Source organism: Gorilla gorilla, chromosome 3 (genome assembly GCF_029281585.2).
Source record: "Gorilla gorilla gorilla isolate KB3781 chromosome 3, NHGRI_mGorGor1-v2.1_pri, whole genome shotgun sequence".
Lineage (NCBI taxonomy): Eukaryota > Metazoa > Chordata > Mammalia > Primates > Hominidae > Gorilla > Gorilla gorilla.
Window position 1 is genome coordinate 116,244,600 of NC_073227.2, and position 17,012 is coordinate 116,261,611.

The following is a 17,012-nucleotide window of genomic DNA, read 5'->3' on the forward strand; positions in this document are numbered from 1 at the left end:
TTCGAAAGAAAGCTGGAGTAATTATATAAATTTCACACAAGGCAGAGTTCAAACAAGGAAAACTTGGTTATAAATAGGGTATTAAATAATGATAATGTGGTTAATTACACAAGAAGAGATTAAAAAATCTTAAGTTTATGTATAAATCCACTATTATAGTTACAGACTTTAGCACTCCTTTATCAGTAATTACTAAGTCAAAGAGGCAAAAGGTCAGTAAGAATACAGATTCAACATATGTCTAAATACCACTTTGGTCAAAGAAGCCTCAAGAGAAATTAAAAAGGGTTTTGAATTAAATGAAAATGAAAATACAACTTATCAAAAGTTGTGAAATGCAGCAAGCAATGAATAGAAGGAAATCTATAGCATTAAATGCATATATTAGAAGAAAGACCTAAAGTTAATAATCTAAGTTCCATATTAGGAAAATAGAGAACAGAGAGCAATTTAAACATAAAGCAAGCAGAAGAAATAAAAAACAGAGCAGAAATTAATGTAATTAAAATCAGTAAAATAGAGACAATAAAAAATTCAAGCTTCTTTTTTGAAGAGATTGATAAAATTGATAAACCTGTAGGTACTTTAACCAAGAAAAAATGAGAAGATAAAAATTACCAATATCAGAAATAAAAGAAGGGTCATCTCATGGGTATTAAAAGGATAATCAAGGAATACTACAAACGATTGTATGCCAACAAATTTGATAACTTTGATAAAATTAATCAATATTTTGAAAGATAAAAACTACAAAATCCTCATAAGAAGAAACAGGTAATCTGAATAGGTATATATTGATTAAAGAATTTGAATAATTAATACCTTCCAAAAAAGAAAGCTGCAGTCCCAGACTTCACCAGTGAATTCCACGAAACATTTAAGAAATAATAATTTTCTACAATACCATTCAAAAAATAGATATATAGGGATCACTTCTTAATATAGTTAGGCTTTGTGTTCCCACCCAAATCTAATCTTGAATTGCAGTCCCCGTAATCAGCATGTGTGAACAGAGAAACCAAGTGGAGGTAACTGAATCATGGGGTAGTTTCCTCCATGCTTCCCTCGTGACAGTGAATGAGTTTTGACAAGATCTGATCATTTTTTAGGGGGCTCTTCCTTCTTCCCTTGGCACTTCTTCCTGCCACCTTGTGAAGAACGGATACAAAAATTCTTAACACATCAGCAAATTAAATCTAACAAAGCATGAAAAGAATTATATACCATGACCAAATGAGATTTATTCCAGGTATGCAAGGCTAGTTCAACATTTGAAAATAAAATAACATAATCCATCATATCAACAAGCTAAAAAAGAAAAATTATACAATTATAATCATTTGACATAGAAAAGAAAACACTTGACAAAGTCAAACACATGTTCATGATAAACACTCTTAGCCAACTAGGAAAAGAGGGGAACTTCTTCAAATAGAGAACATGTACAAAAAAAGTACAGTTAACTTAATACTTGTCTATATAGAAAACCACAAATAATTGACAAAAAAGTACTTCTGGAACAAATAAGAGATTATAGCAAAGTTTCAGCACGTAAGGCCAATAGACAAATGTTGATTACCTTCCTACATACAAACAATTGTTACAAACAATTGGAATTTGAAGTTTAAAAACAATACCAATATTGTTAGCATCCGTCCTCAAAATTGAAACAGTGTGATAAACCTAACAAAGCATGTACAGCATCTATGTGTGACACATTCAATGCAAGCCCAGTAAAAATCCCAGCAACTATTTTGTAGATAATGACAAATGGAGCTGAAGTCTATGTGAAAAGGTGAGATTTCTACAATAGCTAACACAACACCAAAGAACAACAAAACTTGGGGACTGACATACCCTACTTCAAATTTACTGAATAGCCAACTGTAAACCAGACATCATGGTATTGGAGAAAGGATAAACATAGATAAATGGAACAGAACAAAGAGTCTACATGTGGAAACCCACAGTTACAATTTATTGATCCTTGATAAAGCAGCCAAGACAATTCAGTTCAGAAAGGATAGTTTTTAAGCAAATGAAGCTGGAATTGGAAATCCATATGCAAAATGTAATCCTACATACAAGCTTTATAGCTTTTGCAAAAATTAACTCAAATTGGACCATAAACCTAAATGCTAAACTATAAAACTTGGAAACCTAAAACACTTCTAGAACATAAGAAAATATCTAGGTAACTTTGAATTTGAGCATCAGTTTTTAGACACAATATCAAAAGAACAGTTCATGAAAGAAAAAAATTGACGTGTTAATATTTAAAACCCCTTTTCTGTGAAAGATACTTTTAAGTGAATGAAAAGACAAGCCACAGACCAGAAAAACAATATTTATAAATCCTATAGCTGATAAAGAATTTATATGCAAAATATACAAAAAACCTTTAAAACTTACCAATAAGAAAACAACCTGATTAAAAAATGGGCAAAAGATCTGAAAAAAATCTCTAGAAGATATATAGAGGGTAGAAAATTATGAAAGTTTCTAATATTTGTCATGAAGGAATTACAACTGAAAGTAACAATGAGATACCACTATATTAGCCTACTAGAAGGACTGAACACTTTTTTAAACTGACAAAAGCAAATGCTTGTGAGGTACAGGAGCAAAAAGAACCTTTCACTCATTTATGGTGAGAACTATCTTCTAATGGCACACCTTAGAAAATAGTTTGGTGGTTTATTTTTAATATAAGATCTAACCTTTGTGCTTATATATATTTACCCAACTGATTTGAAACTTTTGTACACACAAAAACTGTACATAAATGTTTACAGAGGCTTTAGTCACAACTGGAAACTGGAAGCAATCAAGTTGTCCTTCAATAGGTGAACAGAAACAAAACGTCGTGGTGCATCCATGTAATCAAATATTATTCAATGATTAAAACAAAAAAGCTATCAAGGCATGGAAAAATATGGATAAACCTTAAATGCAAGTTGTTACGTGAAAAAAAGTCAGTCTGAAAGGGCTACATACTTTACTGTTTAAACCGTATGATATTCTGAAAGAGACAAATCAATAGAAACAAAAAGATCAGTAGCTGACAAGGGTTCTGGGGGAGGGGGGAGGGTTGGATAGGTGAAACACAGGAGTCTTTTTAGGGAAGCTGAACTATTCTGTATAATCCTGTAATGGTGTATACATGGCATTATGCATTTGTCAGACACACAGATTTTACAACATAGAAAGTTAAACTTTTAAAAATCATTTAGGAGATTGAAGTGGGGATCCCAGGAAGGAATTCAAACTCTGACAAACCTATCTAATTGTGTAACAAATGTAGCATACTGAAACATTATGGAGAATGTATAGAATTAAATGCATATATTTGAAGAAGATAAAGATTGCTTATCAGTGATGTTACACATCTCAAGAAATAAGGAAAAGAATAGCAAAACAAACAAAAAAATAGAAATAAGAAAATAATTTGAATGGAACTAATAAACACTTGGTGATACTGTCCGAGGAGGTCAGGGAGGGAAGAGAGGAAACATAAATAAACGCCCTTATAGAAGGGATGAAAAGGCCGGGCGCGGTGGCTCAGGCCTGTAATCCCAGCACTTTGGGAGGCTGAGGTGGGTGGATCACGAGGTCAGGAGTTTGAGGCCAGCCTGGCCAACATAGTGAAACCCCATCTCTACTAAAAATACAAAAATTAGCCGGGCGTTGTGGCAGGTGCCTGTAATCCCAGCTACTCGGGAGGCTGAGGCAGGAGAATTGTTTTAACCTGGGAGGCGGAGGTTGCAGTGAGCTGAGATCGCACCATTGCACTCCAGCCTGGGCAACAGGAGCAAAATTCCATCTCAAAAAAAAAAGAAAAGAAAAGAAAAGAAATTAAAACTTATTAAAAAGTATTATCAACACTTCTAATCAATATTTTTGCTAGAGGTCTCAGCCAATACAAAAAGTCAAGATAAACAAATAGATGGAAAAGGAATAAAGTGTCATTTTGCACAGATAATTTTGAACATAGAGTCAACAACTGAAAATCAATCCATCTAAATACTCACTGAATTCAAGGTCATCATTTATACAATAAATATACAAGGTTATTATTTATACAATAATATGTATACAATATTTATACAATATGTATACATTACATATTGTATACATACATAAATAATATGTATACATACATATGTATACATATTATGTATACAATATGTATACATAATATGTATACATACATATGTATACATATTATGTATACAATATGTATACATAATATGTATACATACATATGTATACATATTATGTATACAATATGTATACATAATATGTATACATATTATTTATACAATATGTATACATACATATGTATACAATAAATTATACAAGGTTATTAATTATACAAATCAATTGTATTTCTATATACTAGCCACAGTGAATAAATATGAAAATAAGAAAATGAAGAAAAATGTAACATTCATATTAGCTTCTGGGTCAAAGGCACTATATTTAGGGGGAAATCGCATATAAACTGTCTCTTCTCTCAAAGAATAGGATTTGAAATTTTGTAGAATTTTTTCATAAGTTAGACTTTCCAGTCTTAGAATTTTCAATCGTCTAGGTCTTAATCAAAGTGACTTTCTTCCATATTGAAAAGCTTTGTATTTCCATTTTCCATTTGAGCCTTGTGTTTCTGGCATCTCAGTATTTAAATACAGAGATAAATCGCAGGGATTTTTTAGCCTGTGACCAATCACTGCCTCCAATGCCTCTTGCTGTGGATTGCTTGAGCCCGTGTTCATCCACTCTGGCTGTGACTTAGAATTACTGGGGGAAGCTGTGCAAAAATATTGGTATCCAGACCTCACCCTCTGGCTTTGGGTACAAGCTTGGATTTATTTTAGCAGCTTTCTATGAGAGTCTAACATACCTCCAGGGTTGAGAATCATTTGCTGATGCTTATACAACAGTGGTTCTTAACTATGGCTGCACATTAGGCTCACCTGGAGAACTTTTAAAAGTACTGATGACTAGGCCCTATCCCAAATTAATTAAGTCAGAATCTCTGAAGCATGTCTGTGAATGCAGTAGTTTTAAAAGGCTCTCCAGGTGATTCCAGTATGCTGTTAGGATTGAGACTCTCTCGTATACAACCTGCTTCTTAGGGAAGTAGTCTCACTCATCACCACATTTGTTTCAGCTGGAGAATAACCTTCTCCAGGTTAATCAACTGAGGTTGTTGTTGCTCTTAGAATCTAGTGAAGATCTATGCCACTGGAGTTTTTCAAGACACTGGGTTTCTATAATTTTTGAACATACTAAGTATGTATTAGCATGTATTTCTACTTATTTTCCTGAAGTGATGTGATATGATGGCCCATTTACCTCTACTATTTCTATACTACATTATTTTTATAAATTTAGGGGCACAAGTGCAGTTGTATTACATGGACATATTGTATAATGGTGAAATCTGGGCTTTTAGTGTACCCATCACCTGAATAGGGTACTTTGTACACAATAGGTAATATTTTATCCCTCACCCCTTCACCTGCCTATACCATTTTCAAGAAGACTCAGTAGTTTCTTGAAACCTAACCTGCTTCTTAAATTGATGTTTAACTCTCTCCTTGATTACATGTAGGGCCAGTATAATTTGCTGGCTAGTCCATTTCTGCTACAATAACAGAATACCTGAGACTGGATAATTAATAAAAAAAATTATTTCTCACAGTTCTGGAGGGAAGTCCAAGATCAAGACACCAGCATCTCACGCGGGCCTTCTTGCTGCATTCTCACACAGCAGAAGACAGAACAGCAGGCCCTTATATAAAGGCACCCAATTCCAATGAGGGAGAAGCCCTCATGACCTAATCACCTCTTAAAGCCCCGCCTCTTAACATTATCGCATTGGCAACACCTGAATTTTGGAAGAGACACATTCAAACCATAACACTAGCATTCTGTGCATTCATGCTTTTTTTTTTATTATTTTGCTTTATGGCCCAGATATGTGATTTTCTAACATCATCCTCTAAATTTTGTTTTGCATTCTCTTTTAGTGAGAAAAAGGATATTCAGAAATTTGGGGTCTGATAAAAGCATTTACAGTTTGACAAAATCCTGTGCTCCTTCTTTTTATAAAAAAAACTATTATTACTCCTTTTAGTAATGGGCATCTCACTATGCTGTCCAGGCTGGAGTGCAGTGGCTATTCATACATGCAATAATAGCACAATAGCACACAACAGCATAGAACTCTTGGCCTCAAGTGATCCTCCTGCCTCAGCCTCCTGTGAAGCAGGGACTACAGGCGCATGCCAACACGCTTAGCTCTTCTTTTATTTGAACTGGATAATCCCACACAGGAAATATCCTGCCCTCAAAAACATTCAACCCAGGCCTGAATGTAATCTGTGATTGTCCTGCCTGCTCTCTTTTTTCTATATTTCACCTTTCCTGTGTTGGCCTTAAGGTCTTAATCTAAGGCACAGTAAATGTTCATATGCTCATTTTATTATGGTTCTATCACTTTGAAACTCAAATACCTACGCTTTGTTGATGGTGTGGAGTTTTCTTTTTCTTTTCCACTGATCTCTTTGTTCTTCCCATTTCCAATCTTGCCAGATTTTCTGCAGCCACTTTGTAAAGCCATCTTCACTTGTACAGGGTAGCTCCTCAATTACTATTACTCTAAATTATCTTTTCATGTCCTTAAGAAGCTACCATGAATCCTTTCTTAGACTCTGGCCACTCCTGGAGATTATTTCAGATTTGGCTTTTCTTTCGAGAAGGCAATTAATAAATTTTTCTAGTTCCCTACAACTTTTACTGATTTAATGGCAACCAAATTTCCCCCTTTCCCATAAATATTTTAAGAGAAGCTAGAAGTAAGTATATTGTTTTCTCTTTCTATTTGCATATCATGATCTCTAAGATAGGAACTAATCTTCATGTCTACCTGGTTTTCTCTTAATATGTGCACCTTTCTCCTAGGGAAATCTCTGTTTTCACCCTGAACTTAATAATTTTGTCTTTCTTTCTTTGGTTTTCATCCTTTACCACTCTTGATATAAAAGCAAAGCTGATCTATACTTTCACACCTTTGTTAATACCTTCCACTTTTTTTATTTTATGTGCAAATTTGACTTCTCAGATAGTGTTTTAAGAACAAGCTTTTTGAATTTGCTGTTTTAGTCTTCGTGTCTGTAATAAACTGAGTTTGTTTTCTTGCTCCAAGCAGAGAATATGGCACATTCTATTTCTGTTGTGGCTCCCTTTACTTTTTGTTGATTCATAAAATCTCTCTATTATGAGTGAATTAGCTAAAATCCATAGTTAGAACATGTATAAATATACTGAGCCAAGTTGGAAACATGCAGGGAAAGCAACCTTTAAGAGCTCATAAAAGTCACCTGAGTTGAAGAATTTAGCCCTTTCTCAGATTATTCCTGTGGAACTGAATGTAGTTTAAAAAACAACATGAAAAACAACATAAATGGGGTGGCTTATGTGTGTGCAGATTAGTTATTTTTAGGAGAAATGAATCTTAGTTGTTAGAAGACCAGCCTAAAAAAATCTGAAAAAAATACATTTGTGTTTTGCTTCCTTCCTTTCTTCTTTCTTTCTCTCTCTCTCTTTCTTTCTTTCTTTCTCTCTCCTTCCTTCCTTCCTTCCTTCCTTCCTTCCTTCCTTCCTTCCTTCCTTCCTTCCTTCCGACGGAGTTTCGCTCTGTTCCCCAGGCTGGAGTGCAGTGGCGCGATCTCAGCTCACTGCAAGCTCCGCCTCCCAGGTTCATGCCATTCTCTTGCCTCAGCCTCCCGAGTAGCTGGGACTACAGGGGCCCGCCACCACGCCCGGCTAATTTTTTTGTATTTTTTTAGTAGAGACGGGGTTTCACCGTGTTAGCCAGGACGGCCTCGATTTCCTGACCTCGTGATCTGCCCGCCTCAGCCTCCCAAAGTGCTGGGATTACAGGCCTGAGCCACTGTCCCTGGCCCTGCCTCCTAATTTCTAAGATGGCTGCAAAATGAAAGACTCCTTTTTAAAAATGCAATCCTTGCCCCGAACCAGCTCAGCAAATATTGGACTAACGTTGACCAAGGGAAAGCTGTAGAAGCCTGTTCTTTAGAACCTACATCATCTAAAGTTTGAGCTTTTGCTGATTCTGATTGTTTGCCTTTGTAAGGCTGGTAAGACCCTACAATGGCTGAATTTTTCTTGTTGAGACTCCTAAGACTTCCGAGAACTTGCAAAGGCTCAGCATAGTTGTGTAAGGCTAGCTAATTCATTCAAACCATCCAGTAATCAGCAGGCAAAGTCAGTTTCAACGTGGAAACAGATCACAGAACTCCTAGTACTGAAAGTGACATTTTTAGAACACATTAGTCAGTACTAAATTACAATACTCCAGGAAAGGAGTTTTTCCATGAAAATATCATAGGTGACCTAGAACTTAAAATCTTCTTGGGTATGGAGTTACTAGTTAACTTCAAAAACCATCCACATAGAACAATCTAAACTGTTGCAAACCACCAAGTTTCAACTAGAATTTTGGTGCCATTGCATTTCCCAATTTCCACTTCTTTACCAAATCTGTTTTTAACCCAATGTTTCATTTTTCTGAAGTAAAATTACCTCTATGTACCGAACCACTATACTTTGCAGGGACAGGCCTAAACCTTTAGAATATGAAGCACAAATGAAGAACACACAATGTGTGCTGTTTTATCTCTGTTGCTTGCTTGTTTTCTTTTCTTTTTTTTTTTTTTTTTTTCTAGATGGAGTCTTGCTCTGTCACCAGGCTGGAGTGCAGTGGTGTGATCTCGGCTCACTGAAACCTCCACCTCCTGGATTCAAATGATTCCCCTGCCTCAGCCCTCCCAAGTAGCTGGAACTACAGACACATGCCACCACACCCAGCTAATTTTGTTTGTATATTAGTAGAGACCCGGTTTCATCATGTTGGCCAGGATGGTCTCGATCTCTTGACCTCATGATGCACCCGCCTCAGCCTCCCGAAGTGCTGGGATTACAAGTGTGAGCCACCATGCCCTGCCATCTCTGTTGCTTTCTAAGAGGGGGAAGCAGAAGCAACTGAGATAGACATGCCAATTTTCCTCTCCTAAACTCACCTCTTCCCCTTGAAAGGAGCGAGGAAGTAAGGATTGACCACACATTTAACCATATAATGGAGCTTCCTCCACAAGGAAGGGCCCATTAGAAGTAGGGAAAAAGTTTGCTCTCAGTATTATGGTTCCTTCCCCTCCAAAAAAATTTATGATAACAAGCTGAAGGACAACTTGGAAGTTTCCTGGGAATTTTGCTTCAAATGATTACTGATTTAATTCCCAGGTTGAATTATTTTTTTGCCTAAAGGTTTTGTCCAAAAAGGAAAAAAAATAAGTTAATAAATCTGATACCAGATCACATCTATAACATGGTTCTTTGAAAATTATAGGCCTGCTTTTGTACCAAGATGAAAGAGGCCTCTCCAGGGATTGGGAATCTCTGTTTAGATGTGGCTATAGGTGGGCTGAACAAGAAGAAATAGAGTTCCCAGGCTATGGTTTATAGGTGAGGAAATAAGAGTATGAAATCTCTAGAAAAACGTACATGATTTTTTAAACATATAGTAATCAGAGAGTTTGTCTACAGTCAGGCTTCATTTTCATACCTCAGAGAAGAGGGATGGTTTTTAGCCCAGTTGCCTCCCACTTCTTACTGGTCCACCAAGTTTGAGAGACCTTACTGTCTATCCTTTGTAGGTGCCAAGGAGCACACAGCTTTTCTATGTTTTCTTTTAAATTTGTCTCTTGTATCAATATAAGCCTGAATTTTGTTGGAGTTTTATTTTTTAATCCATTTGAATAGGAAAAGAAAAACGGTGATTAATCTAAGAGAACTCAAAAAACTGAGAAGGAAAGATTAGGCATAAAGTTTAGGTTATGAACTTCCATTAAGTGGAACTGATGGAAAAGAAAGTTTGAATACAAAGATATGGGCAAAGATATTTCAGGCAAATATAAACAAAATGAAAGCAAAAGTGGCTCTATTAATATAAGACAGAACAGACTCCAAGGACAAGGTCATTAAACAGGACAAAGATTTTTACTATAAAATAATAAAAGGTGAAAGCTGAGAATAATCTATAGCCATAAAACTTTATGCACCAAACAATGTACCAGACAAATCTATAAATGCCTAAGAACACAGAGAAGCATGTATAAAAAATGTAATTTATAGTAGTTGATAATATAATACCTTGTGCAGAATTTGACTTATCAAGTTGACAGGGAGAGTTAGGTAAATAATATACTCAATAATTTTATTTTAATAGATATACATAGATACATATATATTTCAGAAAGAGAATTTTATTGTGTTCTTAGAATACTTAAAAGTTGATTAACATGTATTTGCAAGAAAAAAACTTATGAATCATAGGAGACTACTTTTTGAAAATTTGTGGAGCACATTTTAAATAAAATGAGTGTTTCTTGGTAGAACAAACCAAAATTGCTGTGAGTAATAGAAGAAAAAGTGAGAGAATAATAACCACAATGGGGTTGAAAAATAAAGATAAACATGGTCTTAAAGGTAAATTACGTTCAAATTTTAAAAACAACATTCCCTATGTTGTTTAGTCTAAGTTGTAGAAAAATATGGAAAATGCCTTAATTCTAATTAGGATTCCTAGATAACCTTAATGCCAAAGTCTGATAGATATTGTGGAAATCTCTTAATAGAGATAGAACAAATACACTTTATAAAATGATAGCAAAGCAAGTCCAGAAGTGTATTAAAAATACTACTTCACAATGACCAAGTATGAAACTGCATATGGTTACCACTACAGAGAATACCAGAATAATTGATGACATCAATGTGACAAAGAAGTAAAGAATATCTTTGCATCAATAGATGCTGAGATGACATTGATGAAATTCAACAACCATTTCTAATTGAAGCTCTACTTTAAATATGAATAGAAGAAAACTACTTTAAATAATAAATCTTTCTCAAACAAAAATCAAGAGTAAATATATAAATTGTGAAATGTTAAAACTACTATTAAAATTAGGGTTATAACAGTGACACTTTTATGACTAATATTATTCACCATTGTAGAAGTTATATTTAATAAAAAATGTAAAAATTTAATACATGGTATAAATATTGGAAAAGTATGATTTTTCCAATCTGATTTTTAGCTCTACATTATACAATTATCATCTGATTCCATTAAAAGAGACTCTAGTAAAATATTTTAGAATTAGAAAAATTACAATGTTTCTTTTATAAAAATTATATACACAAAGATGAGCAGCTATCTTCTTTTTTTTTTTTTTTTTTTTTTGAGATGGAGCCTTGCTCTGTTGCTCAGGCTGGAGTGCAGGGGCACAATCTTGGCTCACTGCAGCCTTTTTCCCCCGGGGTTCCAGCGATTCTCCTGCCTCAGCCTCCTGGGTAGCTGGGATTACAGGCACATGCCACCACGCTCGGGTAATTTTTCTATTTTTAGTAGAGATAGGGTTTTGCCATGTTGGCCAGGCTGGTCTTGAACTCCTGACCTCAGGTGATATGCCCACCTCGGCCTCCCTAAATTAATCACTTAGAGAAGATATCCATTCATAATAGTTTTAAAAAATATTTGGGTTAAATTAACTAAAACAGTGTAGACATTATAAATTTCTGTAGCAGGAAATAAAATTTCCACAATAGAGAGATATAACCTATTTCTAGAACGGCAATTTCTTAAAATCGTCAAGCCTTTATAAATTGATATATAGTTAATATAGCCAATGGGTATCCTCATGATGTATTTTAGATTTGAACTTCTAAGTTGCTGTAAAAACCAATAATAATTTGAAAAAGTATAGTGAGGATGATTTACAAAATATTATAATTTACTATACAACTACAGGCATACCTTAGAGATATTGGGGTTTCAGTTCCAGACCACCACAATAAAGTGAATATTGCAATAAAGTAATTCACACAAATTTTTTGGTGTCTCATGCATATAAAGGTTATATTTATACCATACTATAGTATGTTAAGTGCAATAGCACTATGTCTAAAAAATTATATATACCTTAATTAAAAACACTTTATTGCTAAAAAGTGCTAGTGGTCATCTGAGCCTTCAGCAAGTTGTACTCTTTTTCTGATGGAGGGCTTTTCTGCATATTGATGGCTGCTGACTGATCGGGATGGTGGTTGCTGAAGATTGGAGTGGTTTTGGTAATTTCTTAACATGAAACGACAATAAAGTTCATTATATCAATTGACTCTTCCTTTCATGAAAGATGTTTGTGTGGCATTCCATGCTGTTTGATAGTATTTTACCCAGAGTAGGATTTTTTCCAAATTAGAGATAATCCTCTCAAAGACTACCACTGTTTTATCAACTAAGTTTTTATAATATTCCAAATCCTTTGTTGTCATTTCAATGATGTAACAGCATCTTCACCAGGAGTAGATTCCATCTCAAGAAATTGCTTTCTTTGCTCATCCATAAGAAACACTTCCTCATCCCTTCAGGTTTGATCATGATATTACAGCAACTCAATCCCATTTCAGACTTCACTTCTAATTCTAGTTCTTTTGCTATTTCTACCACATCTGCAGTTACTTTCTCTACTGAAGCCTTGACCTCCTCAAAGTCATCCAAGTGGGTTGGAATCAACTTCTTTCAAACTCCTATTAATGTTGATATTTTGACATCCTCCCATGAATGACAAATGTTCTTACTGTCATCTAGAATGATGAATCCTTTTCAGAAGGTTTTTAATTTACTTTGCCCAGATCCATCAGAGGAATCACTATCTGGGGCAAGTAAAGCCTTACAAAATGTAATTCTTAAATAATAAGACTTGAAATTTGAAATTGCTCTTTGATCCATGGGCTGCAGAATATCCATTTCAATTTTCAAGTATTATCAAGAATTACATTTTGTAAGGCTATACTTGGCATAGGATACAGCCCATGAAAACAATATTAATCTCCTTGTACTTCGCCATCAAAGTTCTTGGCTGACAAGGTGTACTGTTAATGACCAGTAATATTTTGAAAGAAATCTTTCTTTCTAATCAGTAGGTCTCAACACTGGGCTTAAAATATTCAGTAAATCATGCTGTAAACAGATATACTGTCATCTAGGCTTTGTTGTTCCATTTACAGAGCACAGACACAGTAGATTTAGCATAATTCTTAAGGTCCCTAGGATTCTAAAAATGATAAATGAGCACAGGCTTAAACCTAAAGTCACTAGGTGTATGACTCCCTGACAAGACAGTCAGCATGTCCCTTAAAACTTTGAAGGATATGACTTCTCCTCTCTAGCTATGAAAGCCCTAGATCATGTCTTCTTCTAATAGAAGTCTGTTTTGTCTACACTGAAAACTGTTGCTTAGTGTAGTCACCTTCATCAGTGATCTTAGCTAGATCTTCTGGATAAATCGCTGTAGCTTCTTTATCAGCACTTGCTGCTTCACTTTGCACTTTTATGTTATAGGAAAGGCTTCTTTCCCTAAACTTCATGAACCAACTTCTGCTGGTTCCCAACTTTTATTCTGCAGCTTCCTCACCTCTCTTAGCTTTCAGACAACTTAAGAGAGTTAAGGCCTTGGTCTGGATTAGGCTTTGGCTTAAGGGAAGGTTGTAGTTGGTTTGATCTTCTCATCAGACCACTAAAATTTTCTCCATATCAGTCATAAGCCTGTTTCACTTTCTTATTAGTCCTGTGTTCACTAGAGTAGCACATTTAATTTCTTTCCAGAACTTTTCCTTTGCATTCACAGTTTGGCTGTTTGGCACAAGAGGCCTAGCTTTCAGACTATCTTGGCTTTTGACATGCCTTCCTCATTAAGCTTAATCATTTCTGGTTTTTGACTTAAAGTGAGAGACATGTGACTCTTCCTTTCACTTGAACACTTAAGGACATTGTTTGGTTATTAACTGGTCTAATTTAAATATTGTTGTGTCTCAGACAATAGACATAGGGAAGCTTGAAGACAGGGAGAGATGGGGGAATGGCCAGTCAGTGGAGCAGTCAGAACACATACAACATTTATTGATTAAGTTCACTGTCTTATATGGGCACAGTTTGTGGTACCCCAAAACAATTACAATAGTAATATTAAAGATCACCGATCATGGATTACCATAACAAATACATAAATTATTAAAAAGTGTGAAATATTGGGAGTTTATCAAAATGTGACAAAGAGACATGAAGTGAGCACAAGCTGTGGGAAAATGGTACAGTGCTAATGGACTTGCTGAGCACAGGATTGCCACAAACTTTCAATTTGTAACAAATGCAATATCTGCTATGTGCAACAAAGTGAGGCCCAATAAAGTGAGTATACCTGTTCTTTATTCTAAATATCATGTTAGAACAAAATAACTTCTATCAGTAGACCCAACACTTAAGGAACTTTGGGAGTCATTTTGATTTGGCAGTAATAAATAATTTCTAGTTAAGACAGTGTCAGATTTTGTGTCCTCAACAAAGACAAAGCAAGAATGCATAAAATATAAGTAGGGAAAACTAAGAGGACATGTTTAGGCTTAAAACTAAACAAATACCTCTATTAGAAATTAAAGAGAAAATAATGTGGAAATAGGATGAAACTGTAGGACTCTTTGGCTGGGACAGAAGCAAGCAAAGGTGGAGAGTCTTCTGCTCCTGCACAGTGATGGAGACAAAATGCCCCACTAAGCAAGAGGCTGCAGTTAGGATCCCTACTTGAACATATACATGAAACATAGTCTGAAAAAGCTGGAGCTAAACTTTGTGTGAACTTACGTGCTAGAGGGAACACACATACACATCTCGTAGTGTAGATGGAGTGTGATGCAAGCTGAGACAATGAGTGGATCTCTGGTCTCTCCAATGTTCATACAGGAAGAAGCTAATGAATTGGGGGCCCCAGGGGACTGGGGCTAAACCAACTTAGTCACATAAACTTCTGTTGACTAAATAAAATAAAATTAAGCTTTAAAAAATTAAGGTTAGTTTTATTCAGAAGTCTTTCTGAGGATCACAGACTGAGGCCTGTAGCCTGGGAGCAGTTCTGTCAGACTGCTCCAAGACAGTCTTTTAAATCACAGTTTATATACTGGTGGTGAAGATTCAGTATGTGCAAAATCATATCAAAGTTTGGGTATAAGAGTACATCTGGTTATAGATTATGAAAGAACATTCAATTATAGATTGGAGAAGCATAATCACTATTGCTGTCAGACATTATCTTATGTGTAAGAAGAGGCCAGGCCAAGGTCATTTGTCTTTTAAGGAATGCAGTGACTCAGATCAGAGATGAGATGCAGGGGGCCGAGTGCTGTATCCTGTTTTATCTGCAAAGAATTATTCAGAAGAACTGCATTTTATCACAGAGTCAGCAGTTCAAGCAGAAACAAATATGCTTACGCCTTTTACTTTTTTCACACTTCCAAAGTATATGAATAAAATAAGAAACATTTTGAAATACGTATTTTTTATGTGGTGGAAGAAAATACCACTAATAGAGAAAGAAAAAATATTGCTAAATCAATTGACAACCAACCAAAAAGCCCTAAAAAGAAATAATTATTGTTAGATATGAAATAATTTATTTTAAGAAGTTCTGAAATTTAAAAATAGAGTTTTTGAAGGAAAAAATCTTTAGTAGATGAATTATGACTAAGTTTGGACATAGTTGACAAGAAGATTATTTACTAGAACTACCATATGACCCAGCAATCCCTCTCCTGGGTACATACCCACAGAAAATGTAATAAGTACCTTGAGATATCTGCACTCCCATTTTCATTGCTACACTAGTCACAATAGCCAAGACATGAAATCAACCCAGGTGTTTATCGACTGATAAATGGACAAAGAAATTGTGAAATAATATTCCACCAATGGAATATTATTCAGTCTTACAAAATAATATATTACCATTTGCAAAAATATAGATGCACGGAGAGTACATTATGCTAAATGAAATAAGCAAGACAAAGAAAAAAATGATCTCACTTTTATGTATAATCTAAAAACAAAAAAGTCGACTATATATAAATGGAGAGTAGAGAGGAATTAACCACAAATCAGGCAGTGGAAATGGAAAGATACGGGTCAAAGGGTACAAATTTACCGGTACATAAGATAAACAAGTCTAGAGATCTAACGTATAGCAGGAGGACTATAATTGATAATGTATTAAATATTGAGAATTTTCTTAGCGAATAGATTTTAGGTGCTCTTACCTAAAATGTATGAATTTCATAGTAACCTTATGAAAGGTAACTATAGGAGGTAATAGATATGTTAAATTTTTTACCTATAGTAATTACTTCACTATGATGTTTATATCAAAACATCAAGTTGTATATCTTAAATTTATACAACAAAAAATCCAAAAAAGGATTAATAAATGTCCTGGTGTAATTGGCTTGCCTGATGGAAGAAAAAAAAATCACAGACACATTCTTTCTACCATATAAGAGCATAGATTTCAAATGCATCAAAGTTTGAAAATTTAGATGAAAACATACAAGAAATTATGAAAAATATTTAGAAAAAAAATTTAAGATGCTTTGTATAGTCTTCTGGTATGTTCAGCTTTTAAGCAAGGTTGAAAACACATAGGGTGTAAGCAAATATATATATATATATATATATATATATATATACATTAAATGAAATAATACCATACCAAGAGCTACATAAAGTCAAAATAAAAATAAACTATTTGCAACATTCGTATACAAATAGATTCTATAAGCTGACAAATATAAGGCAAATGAAATAGAGGAGTGGGCAAAAAATGTTAACAGATAAGTACAAACTAGATGGCCATTAAAAATATTTCCTGACTGGCAGTCAGGAAAATGCAAGTTATGACTACAATGAGAACATTATTTTTTCATGTACAAAATTGGTGAATATGAGAAATTTGATATTCAATATTGGAGAGTATGATGAATATAAGTAATATCATAGATTACTGGTGAAAACATGAATGGCTACAACAGAAACAGAACAG